Raw genomic sequence first — 9585 nt, 5'->3', positions numbered from 1 at the left:
GAATAGAAGGGGAGTGGGATCTAAGAGGTCAACCAGACTGGATGGTGTATCAGAGCTCGACAATCTGAAAATCATCAGTTAGTGCATATTTGCTCAACAAAGAGCTTCGGACCAAGGTTTGTGTTTCTTCAGATAATTCTGATGATAGTGTAGCAGAACGGTTGTTGAAACGTAATAACATTCTTTACATTTTTTGTTTAAAGATGCTGCCCCTGACGCAGTTAGCTGAGTTAGCAGATACATGTGGGGTTTTGTATGTTGTTATTATTATTATTATTATTTACTTAATGTGATGTATTTCGATTTATTTTGCCAGGATAGTTGTCAGCGATGTACAGACCCACAATGTAGTTGCTTCCACGATGTAGTTTAGACTAAATGGAGGTCAAGTATTGAGCTGCTGGGGATGTAGTGAGGATATGGTGTAAGTGTATCATGGACTGCTAATGTCTGTATGACTGCGATCTTGGAGATGGTATCCCGTATGAATTTGAGCAAAATGAAATGCCTCTTCCTAGTAAAAATTCAAGATTAAGACATCATGAACAAATTAACAACTAGTCATATCATTGAGATGTTGAATAAATATATGTTGGCAAATATATATTCAGAGCTACACATAGTAAATCGAAAATTGGCTTTGGGGATGCTAATTGGCTGTCTAATCTCTAACAACATTTTTGCCTTATATTCAACCAAGACACTTGCTTTATTGTCAAGGGTTAATACAGCTATTAGAAACCATTTCAGGTACAAGTGGGGTATTCCAAAATGGGATTCAAGCATACATTTTGGTAATATTAGGTAAACTTAACAGGTCATGCCAAAGATGTTATTTTGTTTGAAGATGAATTTCTTTTAGTTAACAGATCTTTTTTGTCAAAACTTTAAACACTGTTGCAGTCTGAGCAAATAACACTGTTGAAAGTTGCACTGCCCTGTCTTGCCTCCCCCCTCATCCATTTGTTTAACTCATCCTGTGTGTGTTTCAAGAACATTTTCTCGGTGCCTTGATCCTTACACTCGCCGTTGCTCTTCATTTGTACATAGATTTCATCTTAGGTATTCCAACCAATACCATATCTCATTTATTTTCTGTGGCAGCATCTACTTTCATAGAACACCTGCTCCACCATCATACTACAGTCCATATCACATTTACATGTCTCCATATCTAGTAGTTGAGCAGATCCCCAAGTTCTTGCGATGTTCCTTCTTGCCCCCACCATACCCACCATCATCCATGTCCTGCGTGTCCTAGTGGCATCAGTCTCGCCATAAATGTTCAAAATACCTTGCTTTCCTGATACAGTCGATCACCAGCCCCCAGTACCTCTGTATAAGCGACAGTCCCAAAGGATGTGGAAGAAGGTGCCTGTCTGCCTGCATCAGCGCAGGCATTGTTTATCTCCTGTCCACCCTATCTGTACCATCGTTGTTCTAGCATAATAGAAACAGTGCAAGATTCGGACCTGGATTAATGGCCATCTCTTTGGGGGCCACCAGGGCCTGTTCCCTTTCACCATCATTGAAACCTCTTAAATCTTGCTCTCATTTCCCCTTCAGCTGTTAAACATCTGGAGAGTGATTAAGCAGCTTTTGTTATGCCACGGAGGTGGTCTTCTGTGGCTTATACTAATCTAGCATTCTGTCTCCTAGGGGGTGAGGCTCCTGGTAGGTCTGTCCGCTTTGGAAGGAACACGAGTGCATGTCTATCTTGGAAATAGCTGTAAACTTTGGAGGGTGCCAATTAGTACTCCTGCCGTAACTTGGACGAGAGGATGACATCTCCCTGTTTCCAAAGATTCCTTTAAAGTCCCACTTATCAAATCCCAGCTGACCCTGCAGAGACATAAGTATATCTACTTCCCATAGCAAAGTCGCCTGTCTGACCTTGCCTTTCCACCCTAGAAATGCTGTGACGTTTCTCCACAGCTGCATTACTGTTCGTATGAGATTAAGCCAGTCCCTTCCTTCCGTACCTCCTTTTGAGGGCCTTGGATAGCCCCGCTGTCCCAATACCGCCCTATCCATATGGAATGCTGGTTCCGATACTAGGACAAAGGCACAGTAGTTGATTGTGCTAAGTTGTGCTGCACAGGTATTTCTGGATGTCAGGCACTGCAATGCCCCTATCATACCAAACCCTCGTTAACATGGCTAGGGCTATATATGCCTGGCCCCTTCCCCATAACAGTGCTCACACCTCATCCTCAATTGCACTAAAGCAGGAGCTGGGCACCCTACAGAGAATGTTTTGCAAGGCATTGAGAAAGCGAGGTAGCAACATCATTTTCAACAGGGAAACCCTGCCGAATAACGAGAGAGGTAATGACTTCCAGTGTTTCACGTCATGTCTCAGCCTCTCTACCAAAGTGGCCAAATTTTTCTGTAGGAAGAGAGAGGCATCCGAGGTTACGTAAATCCCTAAGTACAGGGACCCCATCGGACCTACTGTCACTGCACATTCAGACTTCAACCTCGGTATTCGGCCCATCAGGGGGTATAATGTGGATTTATGCCATTTAATAGTATAGTTTGAGTATCTACATAACATTCTGATGATCTGCATCAGTCTGACCAGGGTCATTTTTGGGTCAGTCACATACAGTAGTACCTTGTCTGCATATAACAATATTTTATCCTCTCACTGTCCTTCCTAGTTTATGCCCCTCAACAACAGATCTTGCCGGATCAAAGCCGGCAACTGCTCAAGGGCCAGGATGAAGTTTAACAAAGATCGAGGCAACCTTGCAAGGTGCCTCTCAGAAGTTTGAATTTTCTATAGCAACTGCCATTCAACTTTTCCTGCACCTCACGGCCTGTGTGGAGAAGCTAAACCCACTGTGTATTTAGGGTCAAATTTCAATTTGGCCAGCACAGCAAACTTGTAGTGTCAATCCACTGTATCGAATGCCATCTTGGCACCCAATGACAGCACCACTGTTGGCACTCTCAGATTAGCTGATTACCCCAGCACCCCATGAAGGTGCCAGAGATTCAGGGTAGTACTACGGTGGGGCATAAATCCCGACTGATCTGGGTGGACCAGTGACTGAATCACTTTGATCAGGTGTCTTGCTAATAGCTTTGCCAATATTTTAATCTCTGCATTAAGGAGAGCTATTGGCCTATATGAGGCACAGTTCTCAGGTGGTTTCCCCACCTTGTAGATGACCACAAAGGTGGCCAGTCTTTGGTCGTGTGGCAGCGCCCCTTCTCTCCTACTTTCTTTGTACATAGCTAAGAGATAAGTGGTCAGCTTAGAACCCATCATCTTGTACAACTCAACTGATATCCCATTGTGCTGCATGGCCTTGCCTGATTGCAGCTCCATCATTGCCCCTCAGATTTCTGCCTCTGTAATCTCTTCCTCTAAGCGGTCTCTGTCTATCTCTGACAGACTATGCAGGCGTATGTCATTCAGGAAGGCCCAAGCATATTTAGCTATTGTAGTAACTGCCGGTGTGTATATTCAGGTGTACTAGTCTGCAAAAGTATCTGCTACACTTCTGCTATACCTTACTACTCTGTCTTGACCTCTAGCACCCAGCGCCATATCTGTTCCCTCTTATCAAGCCACGCTAAAAGCTTACTGGCCTGTTTCCTACCTCAAAGAGGCAGTGTTGTGTGGCCCAGTGCAGAGCCCTGATGGCCTCTGTTACCAAGTCGTGATATTCCCTGCGCTTCAATGCCAGTGTGTGTATAGCTTTTGGATTATTTATAACTGGGAGGAGATGTTCCTGGGTCATCACCTCCTGTTCAAGTTCCTCTACTTTTCTTCATTTTTCTTTTTTATATCCTGCTATAAGAGGGATCGCCTGCCCTTTGATTACTGTCTTATTCCCCTCCCACAGAGTTTGTGCCGAATTGACTGAGGGCAGGTTTTCTGTAAAGTAGTGTTATGTTCTAGCTAGCACCACTTCTCGTATGGTGCATTGCTTCACATACAAGAGAATGATCAGTGAAACTCCCCCGCCCTCATCTTCCAACCCAGAACATACCTCACCAATATCGCTCACTGATCAATAATCCCCCCAGCTAGTGGCCGCAACTCAGTGTAAAACTGAGCATATCAATGCTGCTTGAGAAGGTAGTCTAACCAAGACAAGTGTTCCCGAGTGGAGGGTACATTGACGCTCATTGGGACTGCGAACACGTCAGAGATCCTCCATTCCCAGGGCATCCAAAAATTCCTCAAGTGGGCTACAGGCCATCCCTGACAGTCTAAGAGGCCATCGGTCTCTTTCATCAGCCAATTTTATGTTAAAGTCGCTTCCCCATGAGCGTCATGCCATCTGGCAGATGTAGGAGCAGAGCGCTGAGATTGGAGAACAAACATTGAGTGTCTGATCCTCCCATGTACCAGATAGGACCACATATCTCCCCTGCGGGTCCACCCATGTGGATTAGATCGTGAGTGGGAGAGATCTCTTCACTAAAATCCCAACCCCGCTCGAGCCGGATGTGTGGCCCTCATGAGCCACCATTTAAACCCTCTTTTCTCCACTGCTAGGATAGTTATTACCCAACATGTGGGTTTCCTGCAGAAGCACCATGTCAGGTGCATAACGTTTGAGATATTGGAGCACCACCACTCTCTTGATCTTGTCTCGGAGCCATTCACATTCCATGACAAGGTCAATACATCAGTATCTCCTGTCATGTCAACCGTGGCTTATCTCTTGTTAGGGTCTCCAGGAGCTGAACTGATTGCGTGTGGGCAGTTGGGACCTCGCCCATCAGTATGCATAAACAGTGTCAACAGAAAAACCCACATTTTAACAAAAGAACAACAAAAAAGAAAGCATCTTCTGCAACTCCCCCCACATCCCTGCATCGCAGACTTAGAACTCCCCACCAACCCAACATTGCAGAGCCCCTGTCACCCCAATTAACTTTATCCTGGTAGAGTTTGGTGCTCCCTGCCTCTCTTGCACCCCTCGCCCCAAAATCCCTTTAATGTTGCACTGTACATCGTTACCAGAGCAGTGTTCCTTAGTCCAGCAAGCCTGGTGCCAGCCGGTCTGCAGACAGTAAAATAGTTTCTGAAGCTCACTACTGATTGGTTACAGTTTTGAGCCCTAGTAAATGTCAATCGCCTTCGGAGTCAACCTGGGGCTTCGAACTAGTCTCCCTCAGTCACTTTCTCAGCCCTATCCTGCAGATCTCTCTGGTGCTGTGAGCGATGGTGTCCCTTACTTCCATCATCAGTAGTGCACCGATGCAGGACCTTGCTCTCCGATTGTTGCTATTGGGAATGATTTTGCTTCTTCTTGTCCCTTGCTGGTGTCCGTCCTTCTTCGGGTCCCTTGCTGGTGTCCATCCCGCTAGCCAGTTCCTGGCCTCATCTGGAGAACCAAAGTACCATGTTTTCCCTGTGCTAACACTCTCAACTTGGCTGGGAACATCATGGAGTACTTCATATCACATTGACCGTGTTTTCTTCAATTCACGAAAGCTGCGTCGGAGCCGCTGGACTCACAGCATGAAATCTAGTAAGAAGATGGTTGAAGATGCGGGCGATGGTGGTTCGTGGCACTGCGCCTAGCCTTGGGGGGGGTTGGGAGGGCTTGGTACCCTCTGTGCCCGTTCAACAGAGAAAAAGTTTGATAGTCCTCATGTCTTAAGGGTGTTCACAGATTCTCTACAAAGAGGTCGCCTCTGGAGCCCTCAGCTCATTCCAGTACCCCTCCACTCTTAAATTGTCCCTCCTCACTCAACATGCATAATTACCTGTCTTGCCTCTGTTTCCATTGCTTTAGTCCATAGCTCTACCACTTGGTTTCAAAAGCTCTTGGTCTCACCCCTAAGGGCAGCAAAGGATTCCAAAACCTCTTTCACTCTGTCTCCCATTTTGCAGAGATCAGCCTGGATCAGCGTCATTTATGTGGTGACTGAGTCAATTTTTGGCTCTAAGGATCCACAGACCCCCTGAATGGCCTCCAGTATGTCCTTTATAGTGGGGGACTCCCCCACCCACAACGGGTCCTCTTTTGCATCCTTGGTCCCCAGTGCCTTTCTTAGCAGCGGGGATGTACTCACTGCCACCAGCCTGGGTATCTGTTAGCTATGGAGTCCACCTAGCGGACTCTCAACTTTCTACTATTGGTCGCTGGCATATCGCCACTTTGCCGATTGCCTCTCTGGTCTGTTGTCTGCTGGGTTGCTGTAGTGCCAAGTATCTCAAAGTGTGTTGCCGGCGGTCTTCCCCCACATTTAGATGGTGCTCCCCCACTCCAGTATCAGTTCAATCAATGGTGGCTGACTGCTGTGTGATTCTCCAGCACCACACCACTACTCATCTGGGGCCTCCCGGCAGGCTATCAGACATCTCTTCCCTGCCTCTGCCAGGCCATTGTTTTGCTGACTCCCTCTGAGGCCTGCTGGGACCAACCTCTTGACATTTCTCCGACCGACAGTATGGGCCTCCGGCTGCACTGCTTCCTGTGGGTCCCCAGGGACTCAGAATGTTCCTTCCACTGCCTGGCAAAGCCTGGGTGTGGGGCTTGGTTGTGTCTTGTTTTCCCTCCTGGAACTCGACCTGGTGGCCTCTCGCTGCCCCTGGTGTCGGAGACGATTGCTAGTGGGCCTTCACAGCCCTCTCGCTGTTTCTGGGGAATTGGGCGGGAGGTACCAATCCGAAGTGGCTGGCCTTCTCCAAAATTGCCCAAAGATTAACATAGTTACACCAGAACCATTCCTTCTATTTATGCAAGGTGCTGCAATATGACAATTAGACTGCCATCTGCAATAGTTAATCCTCTATAAATAGATCTATAGTGTTCTGGGCTTATCACTGACTAAACACTCAAAAATCACTTTGCTCTCTGTCGCAATGGGGAATAAAGCTTTGATGTATACTTGCCTTAGTAGTAGCCAGTAAAGAACTCCAAAAAAATAATTGAATCATTTATGATATTCAATATGCATACTGTCCTTGTCAGAGTACCGGCCTAATGTCAATGCAGGATTGCGATGTGTTCTGGTACATGAATGATGGGAGTTTATACTGGAGACAGACAGGTGAGGCCAGGCACTGTTGCTATGTGCCACCAATCAGGCAGAAGTTGCACAAATTCAAAATCTCACAGATCCAGTGGCCATCTTTGGTGTAATATGGATATTTAAACCATGCTCAGGCCTCTCATTCCTACTTGCTATCCATATGCTTGGTCGAAAGGATCTTCTTGGATAGTACTTCTATTAGACTAAGTCAGGTACCTGTTTCCGCTCCTTCTCAGCCGCTGCCTACCTTGTTTGACCACTTGATACCTCCTGGAAAAAGAGAACAGAAAGCAGAATCAAATTAGTAAAAAATCAAATATCACCATAGGAAACTTAAGGCAAGGCATCAGCTCCCTGTAGATAACTTACCTCTGTTGAGCTGATTTTTCGGGAAGCATTTTCATCAAGCAGTCCTATCTGCAAAAGAGAAAGACAACATAGCATTAATGTTTAATTTCAGACCCTACTAAACAAATGTAGCACTAACTCTCATTTGAAGAAAAATGAGACACAATTGTATTGTAAATCAGGAAAGAGGCAAACAGTTCATAGCTTGAGTAGTATTTGAAATGCATTGATCTTTCAATCAATCAATCAGTATTTGTAAAGCGCGGCTACTCACCTGTGAGGGTCTCAAGGCACTGAGGGGACGGGGAGGCCTCATCCGAAGAGCCACGTTTTGAGGTTCTTCCTGAAGATGATGAGCGACGGGCTTTGTCTGAGGTGCGGCAGTGTAGGTGAAGGATCGTCCTACGGCAGTGGTTTTGCAGATGCAAGGGATGGTGGCCAGGGCCATCTGGGCAGAGCGGGGGGGATCTGTCGGGGTGTGGAAGGAGACACGGTGGTTCAGGTAGGCTGGTCCTGCGTTGTGTATGGCCTTACACGTGTGGGTGAGAAGTTTGAAGGTGATTCATTTCTTGACCGGTAGCCCGTGGAGGGTCCTCAGGTGCTGGGAGATGTGTTCTCAGCGAGGGAGGTCCAGAATGAACCTGGCGGCAGGGTTCTGGATGAGCTGTAATTTTTTGATATTCCTGGTTGAGGTGCCAGCATAGAGGGCATTGCTGTAGTCAAGCTTGCTAGTGACTAAGGTGTGGGTGACTGCCCTGTGACAGTCTGCTGGGATCCATCTGAAGATCTTCCGAAGTTTGCAGAGTGTGTGCCAGCAGGAGGTGGCAACAGAGTTTACCTGGCAGGACATGGATAAGGAGGAGTCAACGATGAATCCTAAGTTTCGGACATGCTCAGTCGGTGCAGGGGGGACGCTGAGGGATGTGGGCCACCAGGAGTCGTCCCAAGCTGAGGTGGTGTTTCCGAAGATGATGAGCTCCCCCTTGATGGAGTTGAGCTTGAGGCAGCTTTCTCTCATCCAGGTGGCAACAGCTTCCATTCCTGAGTGGAAGTTCCTTTTGGCCGTGTCAGGGTCTTCTGGGAGGGAAATGATGAGTTGAGTGTCATCGGCGTATGACACGATATTCATACCGTGGCTTCTGACAATGGCAGCGAGAGGGGCCATGGTTACGTGGAACAATGTGGGATTCATTGAGGATCCTTGGGGGACTCCACAGTTGACACCTGTGGGTCTGGAAGTGTAGGGTGGGAGTCTGACCCTCTGCGTCCTTCCAGAGAGGAAAGAGTGGATCCATTCCAGGGCTCTTCCGCGGATTCCAATGTCATGGAGTCTGGTGCGCAGAGTGCTGTGCAAGACAGTGTTGAATAATGCTGAGAGGATTCGTAGTATGAGTGTGCGGTGTGGCTGCGGTCTAGGAGTAATCTGATGTCATTGGTGACTACCAGGAGGGCTGTCTCTGTGCTGTGGTTGCTGCAGAAGCCGGACTGGGAGCTGTCCATGGAGTTGTTGGCCTTTATGAAATTCCGTGCATTGATTGCTTTCTACATTATTTTGGGGGGGGCACAGTAGCAGCAAGATGGGCCGGAAATTCTTTGGCTCTGAGAGGTCGGCTGAGGGTTTCTTCGGGACAGGGCATATTTCGGTGTGTTTCCAGTCCTCAGGGAAGGTGCCCGTGTTGATGCAGCATGGAACTTTTCCCTCCTAATGTGGAGAGAACAAGACTGGTCAATATGGTGTAAATCCTGAAAGCAGCAAACCATTCACAGTTTGTGTATTTGTGATATTTTGGAATGTATTGAACCTATTTGCACTCTCTCGCATAACCCAACCACAGCTGAATACAGCGACATGTTGGCTTGATAGCAGAATAGACTTTTAGTACACAGCACATCAATATGTAATTCGATTTCTGAGGAGAAGCTAACCTTTAAAGTCAGACACTTAGGCCCTCATTCTGACCTTGGCGGGCGGCGGAGGCCGACCGCCAAAGTCCCGCCGTCAGGTTACCGTTCCGCGGTCGAAAGACCGCGGCGGTAATTCTGACTTTCCCGCTGGGCTGGCGGGCGGTCGCCTTCAGACCGCCAGCCAGCCCAGCGGGAAAGAGGCTTCCACGATGAAGCCGGCTCGGAATCGAGCCGGCGGAGTGGAAGATGTGCGACGGGTGCAGTTGCACCCGTCGCGTATTTCACTGTCTGCGCAGCAGACAGTGAAATACATTTAGGGGCCCT

This window comes from Pleurodeles waltl, chromosome 6 (genome assembly GCF_031143425.1).
Source record: "Pleurodeles waltl isolate 20211129_DDA chromosome 6, aPleWal1.hap1.20221129, whole genome shotgun sequence".
Lineage (NCBI taxonomy): Eukaryota > Metazoa > Chordata > Amphibia > Caudata > Salamandridae > Pleurodeles > Pleurodeles waltl.
The sequence above is the reverse complement of the archived record's forward strand: the minus strand, read 5'-3'. Positions refer to the sequence as shown.